The sequence below is a fragment of the Epinephelus lanceolatus genome, chromosome 18 (genome assembly GCF_041903045.1).
Source record: "Epinephelus lanceolatus isolate andai-2023 chromosome 18, ASM4190304v1, whole genome shotgun sequence".
Lineage (NCBI taxonomy): Eukaryota > Metazoa > Chordata > Actinopteri > Perciformes > Serranidae > Epinephelus > Epinephelus lanceolatus.
Genome location: NC_135751.1, coordinates 25,019,635 through 25,042,553, shown reverse-complemented (window position 1 = coordinate 25,042,553; position 22,919 = coordinate 25,019,635). Strand labels below are relative to the sequence as shown.

Sequence of the window (22,919 nt, the reverse complement as noted above, 5' to 3'; positions counted from 1 at the left end):
ATAAAATATCTAGGTTCCGTCCAGAGCTTCATTGGATATATCTTGATCGTTTGAGAATGTGGTGGTGTGCGAGCTGAGGTGGAGAAGTCCTGGAGAAGGTCTGGAGATGTAACATCTCCGTTACTGAGTAACGGAGTGGCAGAGTCAGCTCGTGAGAATGAAAGACAGAGCGATCCAGATGAACAGTTTAAAAATCCACATGATGGGAGATCGGCAGCGGCGTAATCCAGCGGTAGAAAATCCAGTTGAGTATGTTGAAGCCTCAGAACCAGGGCGGCTGAGGTGGAGGAGTGGAGTGCGTTGGCTGTAGCTTCGCTGGAGACAGGGAAACCAGTTGGTCGGCGCCGGGGATCAGCAGTAGGCTAGCCAGCTGGCAGGCGGACACCATGTACCGGGGAGGGGGCGTCCACCGCGTTGACAGCAATCCACGGGCACAGGTAAGGGCCCAGGAGAGCTGGCAGGGTGGCAGTGGCGAAGAGGTGTGCTTCATGGGGCACACCAGAACAGGCTATCCAGCCACAGAATGCGGAGAGGAGCCCCAGGAGTCCCGTACAGGTGAGCCCTTAACCGGCGGATCTAGCTTCTGACTAACAAGTGGCGAGGCAGTAGCAGCAGACAGGTAGAGACTGTTGAACTGCTGTTTCAGTGTCGCAGAGTGTTAGATCGAACAAGCCGAATCTAACAGATGGGTTTAGAGTCCAACATTTATACAGGACAACTTTCAATATATTGAGATTAAACAACAAAAACAGCGGAGGAGGCACGGCAACAGCTTGCCAGCAGTCCCTCACCCCGAAAGCTGATTGGGGCAAAATCTTAAATCCCCATTTTTCTAAGCACGCTCTATGAAACAGGCCCCTGCCTCAAAAAATGCTGAACTGTCTTTGTTGTGATTCTCTCTATCTGACATCTCATACAGCTCGGGATAGATGGACACGGAAATGTTTAGAGATGTTGCAAGTAGGAGTGCTTGAAGTGGCCGCGCAAAAGAGTCAGAGATGCTGGGTACAGCACCTTCACGTTCTCTCCTCATTAGGAACAACTGAATAGAGACGCTGCCACTCAGAAAAAAACACTGGACATTCAGCCTGACTTGATCTTACCCCTGCTCTACTTCTGGCCCCGTGAATCAGAGAGAGGATCCCATGAGCTCCAGACACATAGTTTAATGTCTCTGAGTGACAGTCATTGAGCTTTTGCAGAAATTCCTGAAGTCTGGGTATTTCTGTAAAAAAAATTCAGATTACATCTTACATACTTAAACTACATACTTAAATTCAAATGTCAAAATTCAATTAGTTATTTTTGTTTTAGTTAAAGTGGTGAAAGTAAACTAAAACAAAATGTGTTGGAGCATTTTCTATTATCCACAGAGGGCTCATATACAGTATGAGACGTCACCTACCAGTTTCCTGTGGCGTCAGACGTTTTTGCTTCAGAAACTCTTTGGAGCTCACTGTGAAGACTTTGAAACTTTCATCACTGAAATGTTTCTGAAAAAAAGATTGATTTTACATCAGGCTTGCAGTTGTAGAAAATTGTTGTGTTACATTTTCTGTTAGTCTATTCAACTCACCTTAAACTCCTTGAGTTTTCTGAACTCTTTTTTCACTTCTTCCTTGGCTTGTATGTTGTTTTTAAATATGAGAGCACGAACAGCATCTTTTGAACTGTAAGAAAATACTTTTATGAAGTGACACCTCATACAGTATTTGGAGAAATTAAACCTGAAATTCCAGCTTGCAGAGTGGTCTTCTCTCATCTCAGGATAAAACACTTTTGTTACCAACAACTCTACCATTCATACAGAAAAGGTAACAAAGTCTGTGATTTTCTACAAAATGTTTTGGTAATCATTTCAGGGAAAAAGACAAAGTTTAGAGACTGCTATTTTAGTTAAATTAATTGTGTTGCGTTTACAAGTAATTGTTGTTTCTACAGAAATTTCCTTGAAAGAACTCATTTTAAGCCAAGTAACTATTCGATATTTATCTATTAACCTATTATTAGGAACTTTATGTTTTATATGTTAAACTGGCTTACAGCCTGCAGACAAATATCAAGTGTTTTTATATTCAGCTGACCTACCATGCACGGACTAAAAGACTGTCTAGGTTACACTATGAATTCAATTAACTAATTAATTAACTGGAAGTGATTCAAGTGACCAGTGTCTTAATTTCCCTATATTCGCACCAAATTTTATATTACATAATTTTTATAAATTCCCAATAATTTATAGTTAGATATCAGTTCCTTCCAATTTTAGGAAGCTTTGGGCCTGGTAAAATATAGTGTTATGTTGGTTGCTAATACTGAAAAGACAAACAAATGCAGAAACTCATTTCTTATTTGAGAACACTATTCTACATATTCTGCAAATGTAAAAAAAACATAAACACACATGCATATACAAAAACAACATAATAGAGCCACCATATGCCTCAATGTCTAATTAGAATGTTATATTAAACTATTTACTTTTGGCAGCTTAAATCACTTACTGATCATCCGTATCTCCAATATCATCAGACTTGGTGCAGATGAAGTGGATGCGCTGACACTCACCACCATTTCCGATGAGGCTACAGGTACTTTTCAGGATGTCCCAGGCTTCAGTCTCTGTTGCTGCTCGATTAATTTCAGTCACAATCCACACAGTAGAGCAACTTCCAACAACCTGAAGGGACGTAATAACAAGTCAATAATGAATCATCAATTATCAGTGCTTTGTAAAAAGCATTGCTAAGTTTCCAGATAACAGAGTAAGACACAATAAACAGCACTACATGTGAATAAATTACCCCTTTCCACATCTTGTCTCTGCTCTTGTTACGGTCCCCATTTCCAGGAAGATCCACAAGTGTGACATGCTGGAGAAGATCATTGTTAGGCACCCTCACAGTCACACACTTCACCAGGGGCCAATACCACTTCTTTACTTCTTTTCCTTCTCCATCGTTTGATTCACTCCTTGTGTATTTGACTAATTTTGCAGATAGCTCTTTAGCCTGCAATCAACAATACAATCAGATTAAGGCAACGCAAGGCGATTTCATTTGTATGCACAAACTCATAAAAAAATTACAAGAGGATAGGATAAAAAGGAGAGCAAGTGAGAGGCATTATCTTTGAAAGTAGCATTCAGTGGTCCACAGATGATTTGTCATTTGTTAAAATCTAAACTGGACATCGGCTTTTCTCTGGGTCTTGTCATCTGAGATGTTGACTGAGACTGCATGTTCTTTGTTTCAAACAGCTATCTCTCCACAAGTGATAGAGCAGTCATTAAACTTGATTGGACAGTACTTTCACAGTGACACATGACTCTGTGATGTCACCGAGCAAACTTGTTCAAAGTTTTGCTCTCCTCACACACTTGTCCCTGAACCATTGAAGGGTGCACTTGCTCCAAGACTCTTTTCTCTTTTCTCCTGAGCTGCTGACAAGCTCTTGCTCCTTAGACTCTTGCTCTCTTGCTCCTGGACCTCAGCTGAGGTACAACATAGACAGGAGGACCTGCTACGCCCTTCCCCTGTTTTCACACCCCTGTATGCCCACAGCAGGAGCAGAACCTGAAGACCAGAGAAGTCAGTGTGCCAAACACAAGGTTTGCAACTGACTTTCCAGTAACAAGGAGAACCAAGTTCATTTAGCACCCCAGTATCTAACTCTGCAAGGACACCGAGCGACCAGGCTCCTTGAATCTGCACCTTCAGAACAAGGACGCAGCAAAGACTGCTTCTGGAACCACAGCTCTTTCCAGCTTTCATCTGCCAGCTAACAAAAGCAGCACACCACAAAGCGACTCTTCCCTCCATCCATTCTAGGATTGGTAATGTAACAACTGGGCATAACTTTAGTATGGTTGTACAGGCTAAGCAAGACTGTTTAACGTTGTCAATTGTGATTTTGTGCTGTTTATTGAGTTATTCTTGTAATTGTTTGCTGTGGGGTTATTGTTTAGTTGGCTTCACCAAAGCTAAGTGATAGTTTGCTAGTCTTGCATGCAACTAATCATCCTCTGTACTATCCCAGTACCTTTGCCACACAAATTGCACACACATACATAATCACACATTGAGGCCTCTAGTTTCCCGGCGCAGCGCAGGGTGGCGCAGGGTGGCGAACCCCGTGCAGAGCTAGTTTCAAGCAGCGCAACCCGAGGCGCGCTCAGTTTGGTAGTTTGGCAGACCGAGGTGCGCTCAGATGGGTGTGGCGGCGCAGTAGGGGGAGGTGTTGACAGATCCAGTTTGCCGCAGTGACAGTTTCGTGCCAAAAGGCTTTGCCGGATTGTTTGTCAGATCAAAGGGGACTGGCACCGTTTGGCACGCGTAATGGAAACCCAACCTGATTTGATTAACACGGCTGCAAACTAATGAGTTCACATCCCTCTCAGCCAACCACAAACAGCCACAGTATCAGATAGGGAGTATATATTCAGCATCTGTCATCTTAGAAAGGTCAAAAGAAAAGAAACAGAGTGAGACTGTGAGAGAGAAAGAGAGAGCGCGCACGAGAGAAACGCTGTCAACAAATTTATTGTGCCCCCGGCTTGCCCGGCTCCTCCTCCTCCTCCTCCTCCTCCTCCTGACAAGATGATCTTCAGTTTTACGTTCTAAAAGCTTTTTTTTTTTTTTTTTTTTTTAAATATACATTTGTACTTGTAGGGCTCTAAGTTTACGTTTTTAGTTCACAGAAGCTGGTTATTGTTGTGTTTGTGTCAAAATAAAGTTTATCAAACGTTTTCACATCTTTGTTTTTGTGATTTACATGCCAAAATGATCACAATTCAATTGGGAAAGACGAGTTCATTTTACAGGCTATGCATCATCAGCCCGTGGAGGTCTGCTCGCAGTTCCGTATATTCGGACACTGCAAGCTTGGACCTCCCGGACCGAAACATCAGTTTCCTCCTGGGAGAAGTTTGGCCGTCTGACGCTGCTGCTCTCTTCTGCCATGGCGAATTGAGTACTCTCATTACGCCTTCGCATGGTGCATTTAAGGACAAGGAGAGGGCTCATTTGATTGGTGTGATGTGAATCGGCTGTGTAAAACCCACTCCACGCCTTCTCTCCTCCCTCTTTCCGACTTGCGCAGGTAGGAGAGACGGAGGTGGGAAAGAGGAGTAGCTGCGAAGGATACCATTGCTGATACGTAGCTTGCAAAATCCGCCTGGCCACACCCAGTTGGCGAAGCGCAGGTGCGGTGCGCCTCCGCCTTGCCTGGTCTGCGAAACTAGAGGCTTGAGTCTCTCTCTCTCTCTCTCTCTCTCTCTCGCTTTGCTTTCTTTGTGAATAAATGCATTTGGAATCACACCTGCTGTCTGTTTAATGTTACACAAGAGTGAATGAATGGTCATCCTCTGCTATGTCAAGAACTCCAAAATGCTTTGGGCTTTACTATTAATTTTGGTTATGGTTATTTAATATTAAAAATTCCAAATTGATAGTTTGGTGAACTTTATGAAACTGATATCATTAACTGGCTATCATTTTCCCTTAGCGGGAATGGTTCCCCACGAGGTGGTTAATTTGTAAATTAGGTCACATTATTTGACATAATTAATAATAATTATCAATAATTATTAATTATTTCCGATAGCCATTTTGATACTATAATTGGAGATCTGTTACGAGGTCTGGTCTGTGTTAAGACTTAGATCCCAACTAAAGAAAAAAGATTAAATTACTTACATAAATAGGCCTAGTAATAAATATGAAGTGGATTAATCATTTCTTCAGTGCTAATTGGTGGCTAACAGGTTCTTACACAGTGGAACTTAAAAACTGTCACAATTGCAAAACCTTTAGATTTAAACAGCCAGATAGACACAGTCACCCCAGTTCTGTCTTTATTTAGCAAACCAATGATTTGTTCAATGCACTGACAGTGATTCAATGGGAAAATGTGAAAGAGAAATGTAGATTTGTGGTTTGTCAGCATAAGTGCAAAAACTGACGTTAATTTGTAAAGACTTTAAAAATAGGAACCATCAATAGACTGAATAGAAGTGGGCCAAGTACTGATCCTTGTGGTACTCCGCGGGTCCTGCTGGGAAGTTAAGTTGCTTATTGGGATTAAATAATTACTATTAGAAATATGGACTGGAGAATAATAACTTTTTTCGTTACCTACAAGTTCGAGATTACATACGGAAATAATTAAAAGATTTTGAAACTGGAACGCAATCAAAAATAGATGATTGTCTGAAACTGTCACCAAATGAAAGTAAGTTGATTTCCCACATTTACAATACTCTTTTATCAACGAATTCTCCCTCTTCCAAAAAATTTCAAGTAGAAGTGGGAAGGAGAATTTGGTGAACTAATTTCAGATGATTTATGGGGAAAAAAAGCCTTGAGAATATACATACTTGCTCAAACAATGCAAAACATTGTCTCATCCACTTTAAAATTATACACAGGCTTTACGATTCAAAGGAGAAACTACATAGTATAAACCCAGAGGTGTCATCTATGTGTGACAAATGTCAATCTTCTGCGGCAACACTTGTACATAGATTTGCTCTATGTCCAGAGATACAATCTTTTTGGATTGATATCTGCAACATAATGTCTATGGTCATGAACACCAGGATTAAGCCTGTGGGCTCTGCTCATTATTCTTGGGATATCTGAAATCTTCAGAAAGATAAACGTGACACAGCAACGTTTTCTCTCTTATTGCCTCATAACAGCAAAGAAACTAATTCTCATACTATGGAAGAACACATCTGTCCCTACCTCCAAGATGTGGCTAGAGGACTTAACTAATACACTCCATTTGGAAAGGATAGGATTTGTCCTGAACGATAGGCTTCAACAATTTAATAAAATCTGGAAACCCCTCATATCTTATCTTGCAACTGTAACAAATGGTATCAACCCAAAAATTATTGCAACAACTTAAGAGATATAATTGAGCACGGGCATTTTTCTATCACAATGTTATAAGCCCCTATACACTCTAAACTTTCAAAGTTTAAAAAAGTGCATAACCCAAATACAATGTTTATTACAGATTTGTTCCTGGAAAAACTTGACACACAGCGCTGATCCTTAGCTGAGCTAAGGATCCCCTGTCCCCCTCCAAAAAAAGACAAAAGTCTTATCTTACTCACTGATTCAGATGTCAAAAGCTTTCTCTTGGATTGGAGAAATTCTGGAACTTCTTTAAAGTACTTGTTATCTATGAGGTTTTCAAGGGATTTGTCTCTCCATTCTTCTCCATACAGCGCTGACAGCTTGTCAACAGTGTCCTGATCCTCGTCATCTTCCTGATCATCTTCTCGATTGGCATTATCCCCAAGGAAATTTAACAAGGACCACAACTCATCTTTCCACTCCTTAAAATGAATTAATTTATTTCAGTGTAATTCAAATATCATGTGAAATAATCAGCAACTATATTTTTGCAGCTAATTTTCAGTTTGCTTCAAGTGAACATAAATACAGTATTTTTAACTAATTTTACCTCTTTTGTAATGAACTCAATTTCTGCCTCATATCTTTGGTGTAGCATGTTAGCCTCCACTTTAATCATGACTGAGGTACATGCTTTGACCCTCCCATAAGGCAAGAGATTCTTCTCTCCAATGACAGCATTTATCAGAGAGCTCTTTCCAGCCCCGGTTTTACCAAAGACACCAATCAGCTCCCTCTTGTCGATCTCCAAATCACCAATTTTCTTCCTATTGTACAAGAGGTTGAACATGAGTTAACTGATCAATTTGGAAAATAAACAAACACTGAAAGAACATGTCACAATAGAAAAACATCTACAGTATGACCAGCCTAGTCAAACAGCTGTAATCAATATTTTCATATTAATTAGTTTGAATGTCGACTTGCATGTGAGAAGGGTCACCAAGAGATGACACCACACAGAGTTATCACCAGACTTTGAGGTTCCCCTCAGCTTTACAGGGCTTTGTATCGTCTTGCTTATTGGTTTCAGTTTTTCACCAAGGCAGATTTTAGTTCTGTAAGACCTGTGTTCAGTTTCACAAAGATAGACTTTGACTATATGGCTTTGATCAAACTAACAGTCAAGTTTCATACAGACATCTAATGATGTCACAAAGCTATCTAGTCCTAGGCTATCTTCAGTAGGACTAATTTGCCATGAACTCTGGAAAATTCTGAATTAAGATTGTTTTTTTTTTTTTTTTTTTTTAAATTTGATTTACACAGCCCTTCCCATTTGAATACCCAATTGTGGTAATTAAACTACTTTAGCGGCTGGCAAGCCCAAGCTGTTTCCAGAGGACACACACCCCGGCTGCCTGGGTTGTGTGAACCTAAATTTCTGTCAAGCACCAATTATTATCCACTTGATTGTATTGTTTTAAGAAATTTTAAGAAAATTAAGTCTGGTCCTCCTGTCTTCCTGTAGGGTTCCCTGGAGGCAGCCAGTGGGGGCACCAAGGACAGTTGCATGCGGTGTAACACCAGGGTTTGTAGTTAAGTGGTGTGTAGTGCCAGTGGAATGTGACCACCTTTAGATTGGGTGAGGTGTGTCTTGTGGTTGTAGCAATTAACTTGTAACTATCTGCCTTTGGTGCCACATTGTGCCCTCTGACTGTCTTCTCTACCTTCAGCCTCTCTTTTAGTAGGACCAGGGAATAAATTATTTCTTATTGATTTTAAGGCAGACAGAAAAAGAGGAAATAATAAAACTGCTTGAACTGGTTATTTTGACTGCTGTGTTCTACGGTCTACAAAAACTCTTTCCTCATTACTCACTCCCAAACATCGTTAACAAACCACAAATGATGAGCCATGTTTTCCTCTTTTTTTTGTCATCAGATGCCGCTAGTCAGCAGACAATTATCATGGAAACATGGCTCTTAGTTCTGAAAGAGCCTGAGGAAAAGGTGGCTAACTTTTTTATAAAAAGTCAGTATGTGCTTTTTGTGAAACTGTCCAACTTGCATTGACTAATTTAAGAGCAAAATAAAGACTGACTCAACAAGGCAGAGTGAGACCAGGTCCATATAACACAGAATATGGAATACGAAAAACTCAATACTTACTTGAGGAACTGATTGAGTTTGTTGTCTTGGGCTGGTAGCCTTTTTTGAACATATCTCATGATGGTTTTCACATCAGACAATATAAAGCCTTCTGTCAGTGTAAAAGCAACGAACCATTCAGCAGGAACCAGTGTATAAAGTAAGCAGAAATGCATAATCAGGTGTCTTGTTACATAAAAAAAGGAGAAAAAGAATCCCTCTCAGAGTGTATTATCTGGGTTAATACATTATCCAGTTAAAGCCTCATTTCTTATTTACTCAGCACCAGTGCCCGGTTGCATTTAATGCTTTAAGTTTTTAATTTAAAGTCAAGGTAAAGAAAAATCAATAATTTCTTTCTTAACACATTATACATTTTAGAAAATACTTGTTGAAATGGAGTTAGACTGGTAAATAGTTTTTCACCATTTTTGTGTCCAGGATTTTTGGGTGGGCCGAAAATAATGGCTTGATGACACAATGGAGCCTTCGTCATCACCATATAAAAACTACATCGCCAGCTTGTAGTAGTATTTACTGAGGCCAAGATATTAACAGACATTTTCTATAGAAGTACATAAAGGTACATACAAAGTATAACCCTATGGTAGGCTGCCATTGTTTAGAAAGTATTAGAAATACCTGAGTATGACCCCGGTCTAGGTTCACATCGTTGTTTTCTGGTTGGTGATTGCCATTTGCTGGACTCGCCCTGAAGATCCAACTTTCTCTTCACTTATTGGATTGAAAAAAAAGAAAGAAAAGAAAGCAAAAAACAAGTTTATTGCATGTGCCTCTCACAAAAACAAAAAGTGGCCCCTGAGAGGCTCCTCTAAAATATGCAGTTTGATCACGCATCATAATGCCACAGGTCTGCCAAGTTTTGAGGGGTTGTGCTGTTGGCATGCTGACTGCACGAATTTCGTTGCCTTAGAACTTAATGTTCATTTTAATATCATAAGTTGTCTCCACTGTCATTTCCCTAAATTTGGAAGTACATCTAATGAAACAACTGCACAAGTCAGTTATGATAATATACTGCTGCCAGGGCAAGATTTGTGCAGAAATTCTTTGGTTGCATTAGCTTTTCTGGTGGCTGGTCTCAGACGATCTTGCAGGGGTGTAGAGGTCCTGGGCTGATGTGGTCACATGTGGTCTGCATTGTGAGGCTGGTTGGATGTACTGCCAAATTAAGGGAAACAACATTGTAGACAGCTTGTGATAGTGAAATGAATATTCAGCTGACGAGCAACAGCTCTGGTGGACATTCTTGCAGTCAGCATGCCGATGGCACGCTCCCTCAAAGCTTGTGACATATGTGGTTTTATGTTGTGTTTATGTTATGTTGTTGTGTCATGAAACTGCGCATTTAAGAATAACCTTTTATTGTGACCATCCTAAGACAAAGAAAGGGAGCCAAAAAAAAAGTTAAATTTTTGTATCTCACCTTTATCACTTGAAGCACTGGTGGATGGACAAACCTGAGGTTGAACATGTAAATATGTCTTTTAAAACAATGTTTAATTGACAGGATAAAGCATGAAGGTCATTTTTAGGTTCATGAAATGTACCCAAATTCACAAATATGTAGGATAGTACTACAGACCTAGTTGTATTCTTATGTCAGTCTGCTACGAGCTAGTCTGACTGGCTAGAATCTGGCGGGCGTGTCTCTGGTGGTTGACCAGCCAGCCTGGTTAAGTAGCCTTCTAGCTAGCAGTGTTACCAGGTTGGTCCAAACAATCAATATTAGTCTTAAATAAAATGAATATTGAAAATAGTATAAATGTCTGCACTATGACAAACCAGGCCAAACTTTTGTCAACCCAGCAAATTAATTTATTCCATCCTAAAGCTGCCCAGTTGGGTGGAAAATCACCTGATCTGGCAACATTTCTCGGAAAAATTGTCTGCCCCAGATGCAGCTGTTTTTGGCGTGTCAGTGATACAGTCACCAGGAAATCCTAACATATTTCACATATTGCCATCAGGCAGTGAAACGTACGCCCCTTCACACAGAAACAAAGAATATAGGCAGCGCTTTTTCATTAGTCATCATATGAATTAAAGTTTTATAAAATCAGTTTATTGAATAAAAATGTTCAAACAGACATCTGAAGAACATGATATTAGTTCATTACAATACAACTGAGAACATGGCTGCCATGTCAAATAGTTGGGCAACAGTGCCTTAGATGATACTTAACTGTGTGAAACTGTTTTCAACTTACTTGAGCAGGAGAATCAACTGTTTTTGGATTTGTTGTGTTTTGTTCCCCCTAGTAACAAAAGAAAATAGTTGCAAATCAACAATAGTTAAAGTTGTTGTTTGTCACTCTGGAGGAAGATAGTTGACTGCTGAGTCTCATTCCCAGGTCATCAAATACAATCACTTTGGGTTGGTAGTTGGACTGAACAATCAATTCAAAGCACCAGTATTTGACGACCTGGGAATGAGACTAAATGATCAACTATCTTCCTCCAGAGTGACATACAGCACCTTTAGGAAATGTTACATTCTCTTTAATGTACTTGTTATCAATGAGATTTTTGTATTATGTTTATTGTTAATTGTCTTTACAGTGCAGAACATTACCTTTAACAACTCTAGTCTCTTCTTGAATTTTGCCCCAGGTCCCAGTTTTGGGATCAGGTCAGTGATTTCTTGATGACCACAAAAATAAAGACTTTCCTTGTCAATGCATTGACCTGTAATTAACAAAATGTTCAATTGAATCATAGCAATGCAAAACTAAAACTAATTTCAAACTGCTGCAGAAATATATAAGGAGGGACATAGGTGTGAGCATTACAGCCACACAGTGCTGCATTGTAGAGTTAGACTTTTGAGTAGTTTCAGTGTCTTGCAATTTTGGGTGGACCTAAAATAATGGCTTGATGACACACTGGAGCCATCATTATTATAATCACTCCCACACCATATAAAAACTGTGTCACTATCTACAAAGTTCCTAGTGCACGAGTAAACTTTACAATGTTGACAACAGTGTAATAGCTATTACCACTGACATGTTAACGCAGCCGAGCTAGCTACGGTAAACATCTGGCCTACTCCTTCCAACAGATTAATTTGGATTTCTCACAACTAATAAAACCAGACTAACTAATTCAGCAAACATTTAAGAAGCTGTGCATCACTCGTAGTATCCAGTGGGTTTTCACACTCCTGAAAAATGTGTCCTCTCTTCCTCCTCCTCCGTCACCATAAATTCAACCATTGTCTTATGTTCCACATATTTTTCAATTAAGAGACTGGTATGGTCCCTAAATTTTTCCTGCAGGAAATGGTTACAGACCATATAGCAACCAATAAGGGAATACTTAAAGCCGAGTGCAAATACTTAGAGATCAAAGAGTTTGCCCTTACAACATCCCAAGGACATTCTAATGGTGATGTTATATCAGAAGCATACTGTATGTATTGTTGCATGTTACTGTACAGTATGTATTGTATTGTATAGATAGATGTAGTTTAATCCTTAGGGTATGCATGCTGTTGACTGTTTGAGGTGTCCTGATGAGATTTTAACACACAACCAATGAAATAATATTTACTGAAGCCAAGATATTAACAGACATTTTCTTTACAAGTAAAAAAATGACATTATATGAAAGTATAAGCCTGTGGGATGCTGCCATTGTTCAAAAAGTATTGGAAATACCTGAGTATGACCGTGGTCTACGTTCACATCGGTGTTTCTTGGTCGATGATTGCCATTTGCTGGACTCGCCCTGAAAATCCAACTTTCTCTTTCCTTATTGGATGGGGAAAAAAGCAAAAAAAAAAAGTTTGTTGCATGTACCTCTCACATAATTGAAACATGGTCTAAATATACCAAATAAAAAGGAAAGTGTTGCGTTTACATGTTTGTTTAGTAGAGTTGCCTAGTCAAAGCAAGATATTGTTGCATTAAAAACACATGTTAACACTACATGTAATCATTAAGATACTGTGTATCTCACCTTTATCACTTGAAGCACTGGTGGATGGATGAACCTGAGGTTGAACAAGTAAATTTGTGTTTGATCAAGAAAATATATTTCCATAGCATTTGTCCTCCAACAGGGCTCTACAGGCTTAAACACAATTTACAATTCACACACCAAAATTTGCATTTATGTTCTCATTCAGTCTGGGATGAGCCGGGTGAAACCCTGGGAAGTGGAGTCCAGAGAAGAGCTAACAGCTGATCAAGTTCAGTGTCCTTTTTCCCCCTAGTCAACATTGTGATTCAATGATACGATTCTTCAGTCAGAGTTTCAGTCTTTGTCTCAGGACTCTTCAGTGCCTAAAATGGAATAGTGACTTGTCCTTGGTGGGGCTACGGCACTGTAGGTAGCTCTGTATATTCTGGCCGTTTTTGTCTTCTTAAACATTTGTATTTTGAAAGTATTTCTCCTGTCACAGAAAGTGAGACTGAAGTTTGTGTTTCGGATGTTATTATCATACTGTTGGTGATGTGTCCTTGTTTTTATTCCAGTACTCTGCACAGATTTGACACCTGACCGCCCACCTGCTCTTATCCAACAACTCTCTGAAGCTCAGTCCGCCACATGGCACGACACAGCATAGAGGTCATTTTTAGGTTCATGAAATGTTCACAAATTCACAAATATGTAGGATATTACCACAGACCTAACTGTATTCTTATGTTGCTTTGCTATGAGCTGGTCTGACTGGCTAGAATCTGGCTTGCACATCTCTGGTGGTTGACCAGCCAGCCTGGTTAAGTAGCCTTCTAGCTAGACTTACAAGTCTGTCTTTAGACGCTTTGCTTAACTAAAGACTGATGACTTTCTCCCTGATTTTGTGTTTAGATGGGCGGATACAATTTCAGAGTTTAAAAAAACTCCCTACGTTGCAGAACCAATAGTAAATCTGCAGGGCGGTCCTTCGGTGGCTCGCTGAACTCTTGTGCTTGTAAACATAGTCCCACTAGAAACACGTGTAGTGGTACAAAATGGCTCAGCCGTGCTCGCAGAAAACGCCGTCAAAGTTCAGTGGATGTTTGTTGCGTTTGTGGCAACACATTCTCGCCAACTAAAAGAAACAAACATAATCTTTTACAAGGCCATGACTCATCCGTCCGGCCGGACTACAGAGGGAATCGCCTTGTTGTTTACAAATACTTCCGGGTAGAAAACCAGCAGAGCTTTTAGCTATATATATAGCCTATATATCACATTTTTCACATCACTGTATCACCGTTTGGACTAATCCGATGTTTGTAAAGTCTATAAACACAATGATTGAACAAACATTACTATTTCTGTGTGCACGTTTAGCTGGGCTAACCGTTAGCTGCTAGCCCTGTTAGCCGTTAGCAGTGTCTGTAATAGGTAATAACTTAACTCATTAAACGGTCCGTGAAAAAAAAAAAACTTTTCCAGCGGATATCTTAGTTCCAACATGATTGAGCTAGCAAAGCAGTTTTGTGTTGCTATGTGTGGTTTTTATTCAGTTTTAGGAAATCACGATGTCTAGAAAGCATCAGTGGCTGCAGCTGACAGGGACAGCTAACAGCAGCAGCAAAGCTAACATCAGGACGTCATTTGTTAAAAGCCTCCCGTTGTTGGATACGACATGAAACTACTCCAGTTAGCTCAATAATGTTGTAACTAAGACATCTGCTGGAAAAAATATTTTCTTCACGGATGAGCACACGTTTGATAAAACGGAGTTAAATCTCTCGGCATCCATTTTCAACCTCTCTGTGTGTTTGTTTCCTTGCGGACTAGAAAAGGAGGAGCGCACATTTCTGAGAAGGCGTGTCCTTTTCAAAAATGCAAGAGGCGTTGCTTTGTTGCCGGCCGTTTTCGCCGGTGTGTTAAACACACTTTAGAAAGGAGTGTCCCCAGACTATCAGAAGGCGGAGATCTCTGATTGTCTGGTGGCGAGACTACCTTCTAGCTAGCAATGTTGCCAGGTTGGTCCGAAAAGTCAATATTAGTCTGCAAAGAAAATGAATACTGAAAAAAGTAGAAATGCACTATGACGAACCAGGCCAAACTTATGTCAACCCAGCAAATTAATTTATTCCATCCTAAAGCTGCCCAGTTGGGTGGAAAATCACCTGATCTGGCAACATTTCTCGGAAAAATTGTCTGCCCCAGATGCAGCTGTTTTTGGCGTGTCAGTGATACAGTCACCAGGAAATCCTAACATATTTCACATATTGCCATCAGGCAGAGAAACATACGCCCCTTCACACAGAAACAAAGAATATAGGCAGCGCTTTTTCATTAGTCATCATATGAATTAAAGTTTTATAAAATCAGTTTATTGAATAAAAATGTTCAAACAGACATCTGAAGAACATGATATTAGTTCATTACAATACAACTGAGAACATGGCTGCCATGTCAAATAGTTGGGCAACAGTGCCTTAGATGATACTTAACTGTGTGAAACTGTTTTCAACTTACTTGAGCAGGAGAATCAACTGTTTTTGCATTTGTTGTGTTTTGTTCCCCCTAGTAACAAAAGAAAATAGTTGCAAATCAACAATAGTTAAAGTTGCTGTTTGTCACTCTGGAGGAAGATAGTTGACTGCTGAGTCTCATTCCCAGGTCGTCAAATACAATCACTTTGGGTTGGTAGTTGGACTGAACAATCAATTCAAAGCACCAGTATTTGACGACCTGGGAATGAGACTCAATGATCAACTATCTTCCTCCAGAGTGACATACAGCACCTTTAGGAAATGTTACATTCTCTTTAATGTACTTGTTATCAATAAGATTTTTGTATTATGTTTATTGTTAATTGTCTTTACAGTGCAGAACATTACCTTTAACAACTCTAGTCTCTTCTTGAATTTTGCCCCAGGTCCCAGTTTTGGGATCAGGTCAGTGATTTCTTGATGACCACAAAAATAAAGACTTTCCTTGTCAATGCATTGATCTGTAATTAACAAAATGTTCAACTGAATCATAGCAATGCAAAACTAAAACTAATTTCAAACTGCTGCAGAAATATACAGTACAGGCCAAAAGTTTGGACACACCTTCTCATTCAATGCGTTTTCTTTATTTTCATGACTATTTACATTGTAGATTCTCACTGAAGGCATCAAAACTATGAATGAACACATGTGGAGTTATGTACTTAACAAAAAAAGGTGAAATAACTGAAAACATGTTTTATATTCTAGTTTCTTCAAAATAGCCACCCTTTGCTCTGATTACTGCTTTGCACACTCTTGGCATTCTCTCCATGAGCTTCAAGAGGTAGTCACCTGAAATGGTTTCCACTTCACAGGTGTGCCTTATCAGGGTTAATTAGTGGAATTTCTTGCTTTATCAATGGGGTTGGGACCATCAGTTGTGTTGTGCAGAAGTCAGGTTAATACACAGCCGACAACCCTATTGGACAACTGTTAAAATTCATATTATGGCAAGAACCAATCAGCTAACTAAAGAAAAACGAGTGGCCATCATTACTTTAAGAAATGAAGGTCAGTCAGTCCAGAAAATTGCAAAAACTTTAAATGTGTCCCCAAGTGGAGTCGCAAAAACCATCAAGCGCTACAACGAAACTGGCACACATGAGGACCGACCCTGGAAAGGAAGACCAAGAGTCACCTCTGCTTCTGAGGATAAGTTCATCCGAGTCACCAGCCTCAGAAATGGCAAGTTAACAGCAGCTCAGATCAGAGACCAGATGAATGCCACACAGAGTTCTAGCAGCAGACCCATCTCTAGAACAACTGTTAAGAGGAGACTGTGCGAATCAGGCCTTCATGGTCAAATAGCTGCTAGGAAACCACTGCTAAGGAGAGGCAACAAGCAGAAGAGATTTGTTTGGGCCAAGAAACACAAGGAATGGACATTAGACCAGTGGAAATCTGTGCTTTGGTCTGATGAGTCCAAATTTGAGATCTTTGGTTCCAACCGCCGTGTCTTTGTGAGACACAGAAAAGGTGAACGGATGGATTCTACATGCCTGGCTCCCACTGTGAAGCATGGAGGAGGAGGTGTGATGGTGTGGGGGTGTTTTGCTGGTGACACTGTTGGGGATTTATTCAAAATTGAAGGCACACTGAACCAGCATGGCTACCACAGCATCCTGCAGCGACATGCCATCCCATCGGGTTCGCGTTTAGTTGGACGATCATTTATTTTTCAACAGGACAATGACCCCAAACACACCTCCAGGCTGTGTAAGGGCTATTTGACCAAGAAGGAGAGTGATGGAGTGCTGCGGCAGATGACCTGGCCTCCACAGTCACCGGACCTGAACCCAATCGAGATGGTTTGGGGTGAGCTGGACCGCAGAGTGAAGGCAAAGGGGTCAACAAGTGCTAAACACCTCTGGGAACTCCTTCAAGACTATTGGAAAACCATTTCAGGTGACTACCTCTTGAAGCTCATCGAGAGAATGCCAAGAGTGTGCAAAGCAGTAATCAGAGCAAAGGGTGGCTATTTTGAAGAAACTAGAATATAAAACATGTTTTCAGTTATTTCACCTTTTTTTGTTAAGTACATAACTCCACATGTGTTCATTCATAGTTTTGATGCCTTCAGTGAGAATCTACAATGTAAATAGTCATGAAAACGCATTGAATGAGAAGGTGTGTCCAAACTTTTGGCCTGTACTGTATAAGGAGGGACATAGGTGTGAGCATTACAGCCACACAGTGCTGCATTGTAGAGTTAGACTTTTGAGTAGTTTCAGTGTCTTGCAATTTTGGGTGGACCTAAAATAATGGCTTGATGACACACTGGAGCCATCATTATTATAATCACTCCCACACCATATAAAAACTGCGTCACTATCTACAAAGTTCCTAGTGCACGAGTAAACTTTACAATGTTGACAACAGTGTAATAGCTATTACCACTGACATGTTAACGCAGCCGAGCTAGCTACGGTAAACATCTGGCCTACTCCTTCCAACAGATTAATTTGGATTTCTCACAACTAATAAAACCAGACTAACTAATTCAGCAAACATTTAAGAAGCTGTGCATCACTCGTAGTATCCAGTGGGTTTTCACACTCCTGAAAAATGTGTCCTCTCTTCCTCCTCCTCCGTCACCATAAATTCAACCATTGTCTTATGTTCCACATATTTTTCAATTAAGAGACTGGTATGGTCCCTAAATTTTTCCTGCAGGAAATGGTTACAGACCATATAGCAACCAATAAGGGAATACTTAAAGCCGAGTGCAAATACTTAGAGATCAAAGAGTTTGCCCTTACAACATCCCAAGGACATTCTAATGGTGATGTTATATCAGAAGCATACTGTATGTATTGTTGCATGTTATTGTACAGTATGTATTGTATTGTATAGATAGATGTAGTTTAATCCTTAGGGTATGCATGCTGTTGACTGTTTGAGGTGTCCTGATGAGATTTTAACACACAACCAATGAAATAATATTTACTGAAGCCAAGATATTAACAGACATTTTCTATACAAGTAAAAAAAATGACATTATATAAATGTACAAGCCTGTGGGAGGCTGCCATTGTTCAGAAAGTATTGGAAATACCTGAGTATGACCGTGGTCTAGGTTCACATCGGTGTTTCTTGGTCGATGACTGCCATTTGCTGGACTCGCCCTGAAAATCCAACTTTCTCTTTCCTTATTGGATGGGGAAAAAAGCAAAAAAAAAAAGTTTGTTGCATGTACCTCTCACATAATTGAAACATGGTCTCAATATACCAAATAAAAAGGAAAGTGTTGCGTTTAAATGTTTGTTTAGTAGAGTTGCCTAGTCAAAGCAAGATATTGTTGCATTAAAAACACATGTTAACACTACATGTAATCATTAAGATACTGTGTATCTCACCTTTATCACTTGAAGCACTGGTGGATGGATGAACCTGAGGTTGAACAAGTAAATTTGTGTTTGATCAAGAAAATATATTTCCATAGCATTTGTCCTCCAACAGGACTCTACAGGCTTAAACACAATTTACAATTCACACACCAAAATTTGCATTTATGTTCTCATTCAGTCTGGGATGAGCCGGGTGAAACCCTGGGAAGTGGAGTCCAGAGAAGAGCTAACAGCTGATCAAGTTCAGTGTCCTTTTTCCCCCTAGTCAACATTGTGATTCAATGATACGATTCTTCAGTCAGAGTTTCAGTCTTTGTCTCAGGACTCTTCAGTGCCTAAAATGGAATAGTGACTTGTCCTTGGTGGGGCTACAGCACTGTAGGTAGCTCTGTATATTCTGGCCGTTTTTGTCTTCTTAAACATTTGTATTTTGAAAGTATTTCTCCTGTCACAGAAAGTGAGACTGAAGTTTGTGTTTCGGATGTTATTATCATACTGTTGGTGATGTGTCCTTGTTTTTATTCCAGTACTCTGCACAGATTTGACACCTGACCGCCCACCTGCTCTTATCCAACAACTCTCTGAAGCTCAGTCCGCCACATGGCACGACACAGCATGGAGGTCATTTTTAGGTTCATGAAATGTTCACAAATTCACAAATATGTAGGATATTACCACAGACCTAACTGTATTCTTATGTTGCTTTACTATGAGCTGGTCTGACTGGCTAGAATCTGGCTTGCACATCTCTGGTGGTTGACCAGCCAGCCTGGTTAAGTAGCCTTCTAGCTAGACTCACAAGTCTGTCTTTAGACGCTTTGCTTAACTAAAGACTGATGACTTTCTCCCTGATTTTGTGTTTAGATGGGCGGATACAATTTCAGAGTTTAAAAAAACTCCCTACGTTGCAGAACCAATAGTAAATCTGCAGGGCGGTCCTTCGGTGGCTCGCTGAACTCTTGTGCTTGTAAACATAGTCCCACTAGAAACACGTGTAGCGGTACAAAATGGCTCAGCCGTGCTCGCAGAAAACGCCGTCAAAGTTCAGTGGATGTTTGTTGCGTTTGTGGCAACACATTCTCGCCAACTAAAAGAAACAAACATAATCTTTTACAAGGCCATGACTCATCCGTCCGGCCGGACTATAGAGGGAATCGCCTTGTTGTTTACAAATACTTCCGGGTAGAAAACCAGCAGAGCTTTTAGCTATATATATAGCCTATATATCACATTTTTCACATCACTGTATCACCGTTTGGACTAATCCGATGTTTGTAAAGTCTATAAACACAATGATTGAACAAACATTACTATTTCTGTGTGCACGTTTAGCTGGGCTAACCGTTAGCTGCTAGCCCTGTTAGCCGTTAGCGGTGTCTGTAATAGGTAATAACTCATTAAACGGTCCGTGAAAAAAAAAAACTTTTCCAGCGGATATCTTAGTTACAACATGATTGAGCTAGCAAAGCAGTTTTGTGTTGCTATGTGTGGTTTTTATTCAGTTTTAGGAAATCACGATGTCTAGAAAGCATCAGTGGCTGCAGCTGACAGGGACAGCTAACAGCAGCAGCAAAGCTAACATCAGGACGTCATCTGTTAAAAGCCTCCCGTTGTTGGATACGACATGAAACTACTCCAGTTAGCTCAATAATGTTGTAACTAAGACATCTGCTGGAAAAAATATTTTCTTCACGGATGAGCACACGTTTGATAAAACGGAGTTAAATCTCTCGGCATCCATTTTCAACCTCTCTGTGTGTTTGTTTCCTTGCGGACTAGAAAAGGAGGAGTGCACATTTCTGAGAAGGCGTGTCCTTTTCAAAAATGCAAGAGGCGTTGCTTTGTTGCCGGCCGTTTTCGCCGGTGTGTTAAACACACTTTAGAAAGGAGTGTCCCCAGACTATCAGAAGGCGGAGATCTCTGATTGTCTGGTGGCGAGACTACCTTCTAGCTAGCAATGTTGCCAGGTTGGTCCGAAAAGTCAATATTAGTCTGCAAAGAAAATGAATACTGAAAAAAGTAGAAATGCACTATGACGAACCAGGCCAAACTTATGTCAACCCAGCAAATTAATTTATTCCATCCTAAAGCTGCCCAGTTGGGTGGAAAATCACCTGATCTGGCAACATTTCTCGGAAAAATTGTCTGCCCCAGATGCAGCTGTTTTTGGCGTGTCAGTGATACAGTCACCAGGAAATCCTAACATATTTCACATATTGCCATCAGGCAGAGAAACGTACGCCCCTTCACACAGAAACAAAGAATATAGGCAGCGCTTTTTCATTAGTCATCATATGAATTAAAGTTTTATAAAATCAGTTTATTGAATAAAAATGTTCAAACAGACATCTGAAGAACATGATATTAGTTCATTACAATACAACTGAGAACATGGCTGCCATGTCAAATAGTTGGGCAACAGTGCCTTAGATGATACTTAACTGTGTGAAACTGTTTTCAACTTACTTGAGCAGGAGAATCAACTGTTTTTGCATTTGTTGTGTTTTGTTCCCCCTAGTAACAAAAGAAAATAGTTGCAAATCAACAATAGTTAAAGTTGCTGTTTGTCACTCTGGAGGAAGATAGTTGACTGCTGAGTCTCATTCCCAGGTCGTCAAATACAATCACTTTGGGTTGGTAGTTGGACTGAACAATCAATTCAAAGCACCAGTATTTGACGACCTGGGAATGAGACTCAATGATCAACTATCTTCCTCCAGAGTGACATACAGCACCTTTAGGAAATGTTACATTCTCTTTAATGTACTTGTTATCAATAAGATTTTTGTATTATGTTTATTGTTAATTGTCTTTACAGTGCAGAACATTACCTTTAACAACTCTAGTCTCTTCTTGAATTTTGCCCCAGGTCCCAGTTTTGGGATCAGGTCAGTGATTTCTTGATGACCACAAAAATAAAGACTTTCCTTGTCAATGCATTGATCTGTAATTAACAAAATGTTCAACTGAATCATAGCAATGCAAAACTAAAACTAATTTCAAACTGCTGCAGAAATATACAGTACAGGCCAAAAGTTTGGACACACCTTCTCATTCAATGCGTTTTCTTTATTTTCATGACTATTTACATTGTAGATTCTCACTGAAGGCATCAAAACTATGAATGAACACATGTGGAGTTATGTACTTAACAAAAAAAGGTGAAATAACTGAAAACATGTTTTATATTCTAGTTTCTTCAAAATAGCCACCCTTTGCTCTGATTACTGCTTTGCACACTCTTGGCATTCTCTCCATGAGCTTCAAGAGGTAGTCACCTGAAATGGTTTCCACTTCACAGGTGTGCCTTATCAGGGTTAATTAGTGGAATTTCTTGCTTTATCAATGGGGTTGGGACCATCAGTTGTGTTGTGCAGAAGTCAGGTTAATACACAGCCGACAACCCTATTGGACAACTGTTAAAATTCATATTATGGCAAGAACCAATCAGCTAACTAAAGAAAAACGAGTGGCCATCATTACTTTAAGAAATGAAGGTCAGTCAGTCCAGAAAATTGCAAAAACTTTAAATGTGTCCCCAAGTGGAGTCGCAAAAACCATCAAGCGCTACAACGAAACTGGCACACATGAGGACCGACCCCGGAAAGGAAGACCAAGAGTCACCTCTGCTTCTGAGGATAAGTTCATCCGAGTCACCAGCCTCAGAAATGGCAAGTTAACAGCAGCTCAGATCAGAGACCAGATGAATGCCACACAGAGTTCTAGCAGCAGACCCATCTCTAGAACAACTGTTAAGAGGAGACTGTGCGAATCAGGCCTTCATGGTCAAATAGCTGCTAGGAAACCACTGCTAAGGAGAGGCAACAAGCAGAAGAGATTTGTTTGGGCCAAGAAACACAAGGAATGGACATTAGACCAGTGGAAATCTGTGCTTTGGTCTGATGAGTCCAAATTTGAGATCTTTGGTTCCAACCGCCGTGTCTTTGTGAGACACAGAAAAGGTGAACGGATGGATTCTACATGCCTGGTTCCCACTGTGAAGCATGGAGGAGGAGGTGTGATGGTGTGGGGGTGTTTTGCTGGTGACACTGTTGGGGATTTATTCAAAATTGAAGGCACACTGAACCA

The 22,919-nt window shown here is 40.2% G+C and overlaps 1 pseudogene across 1 annotated transcript in view; it reads right to left on the bottom strand.

Annotated features, from left to right (window-relative positions):
* Positions 1-22,919, bottom strand: part of LOC117268249 (uncharacterized) — a 57,858-nt pseudogene that overhangs the window by 12,082 nt on the left and 22,857 nt on the right. Inside the window, exons 11-30 of the transcript XR_013487982.1 lie at positions 21,662-21,729; positions 21,297-21,344; positions 18,840-18,873; positions 18,539-18,631; positions 15,829-15,941; positions 15,464-15,511; positions 13,001-13,034; positions 12,700-12,792; positions 11,613-11,725; positions 11,248-11,295; positions 10,464-10,497; positions 9,659-9,751; positions 9,038-9,128; positions 7,477-7,693; positions 7,124-7,348; positions 2,805-3,011; positions 2,505-2,680; positions 1,577-1,670; positions 1,406-1,493; positions 1,104-1,225 (exon numbers count right to left, since the gene is read on the bottom strand). The product of XR_013487982.1 is annotated as an uncharacterized LOC117268249 (transcript). The remainder of the gene's footprint in view (positions 1-1,103; positions 1,226-1,405; positions 1,494-1,576; positions 1,671-2,504; positions 2,681-2,804; positions 3,012-7,123; positions 7,349-7,476; positions 7,694-9,037; positions 9,129-9,658; positions 9,752-10,463; positions 10,498-11,247; positions 11,296-11,612; positions 11,726-12,699; positions 12,793-13,000; positions 13,035-15,463; positions 15,512-15,828; positions 15,942-18,538; positions 18,632-18,839; positions 18,874-21,296; positions 21,345-21,661; positions 21,730-22,919) is intronic.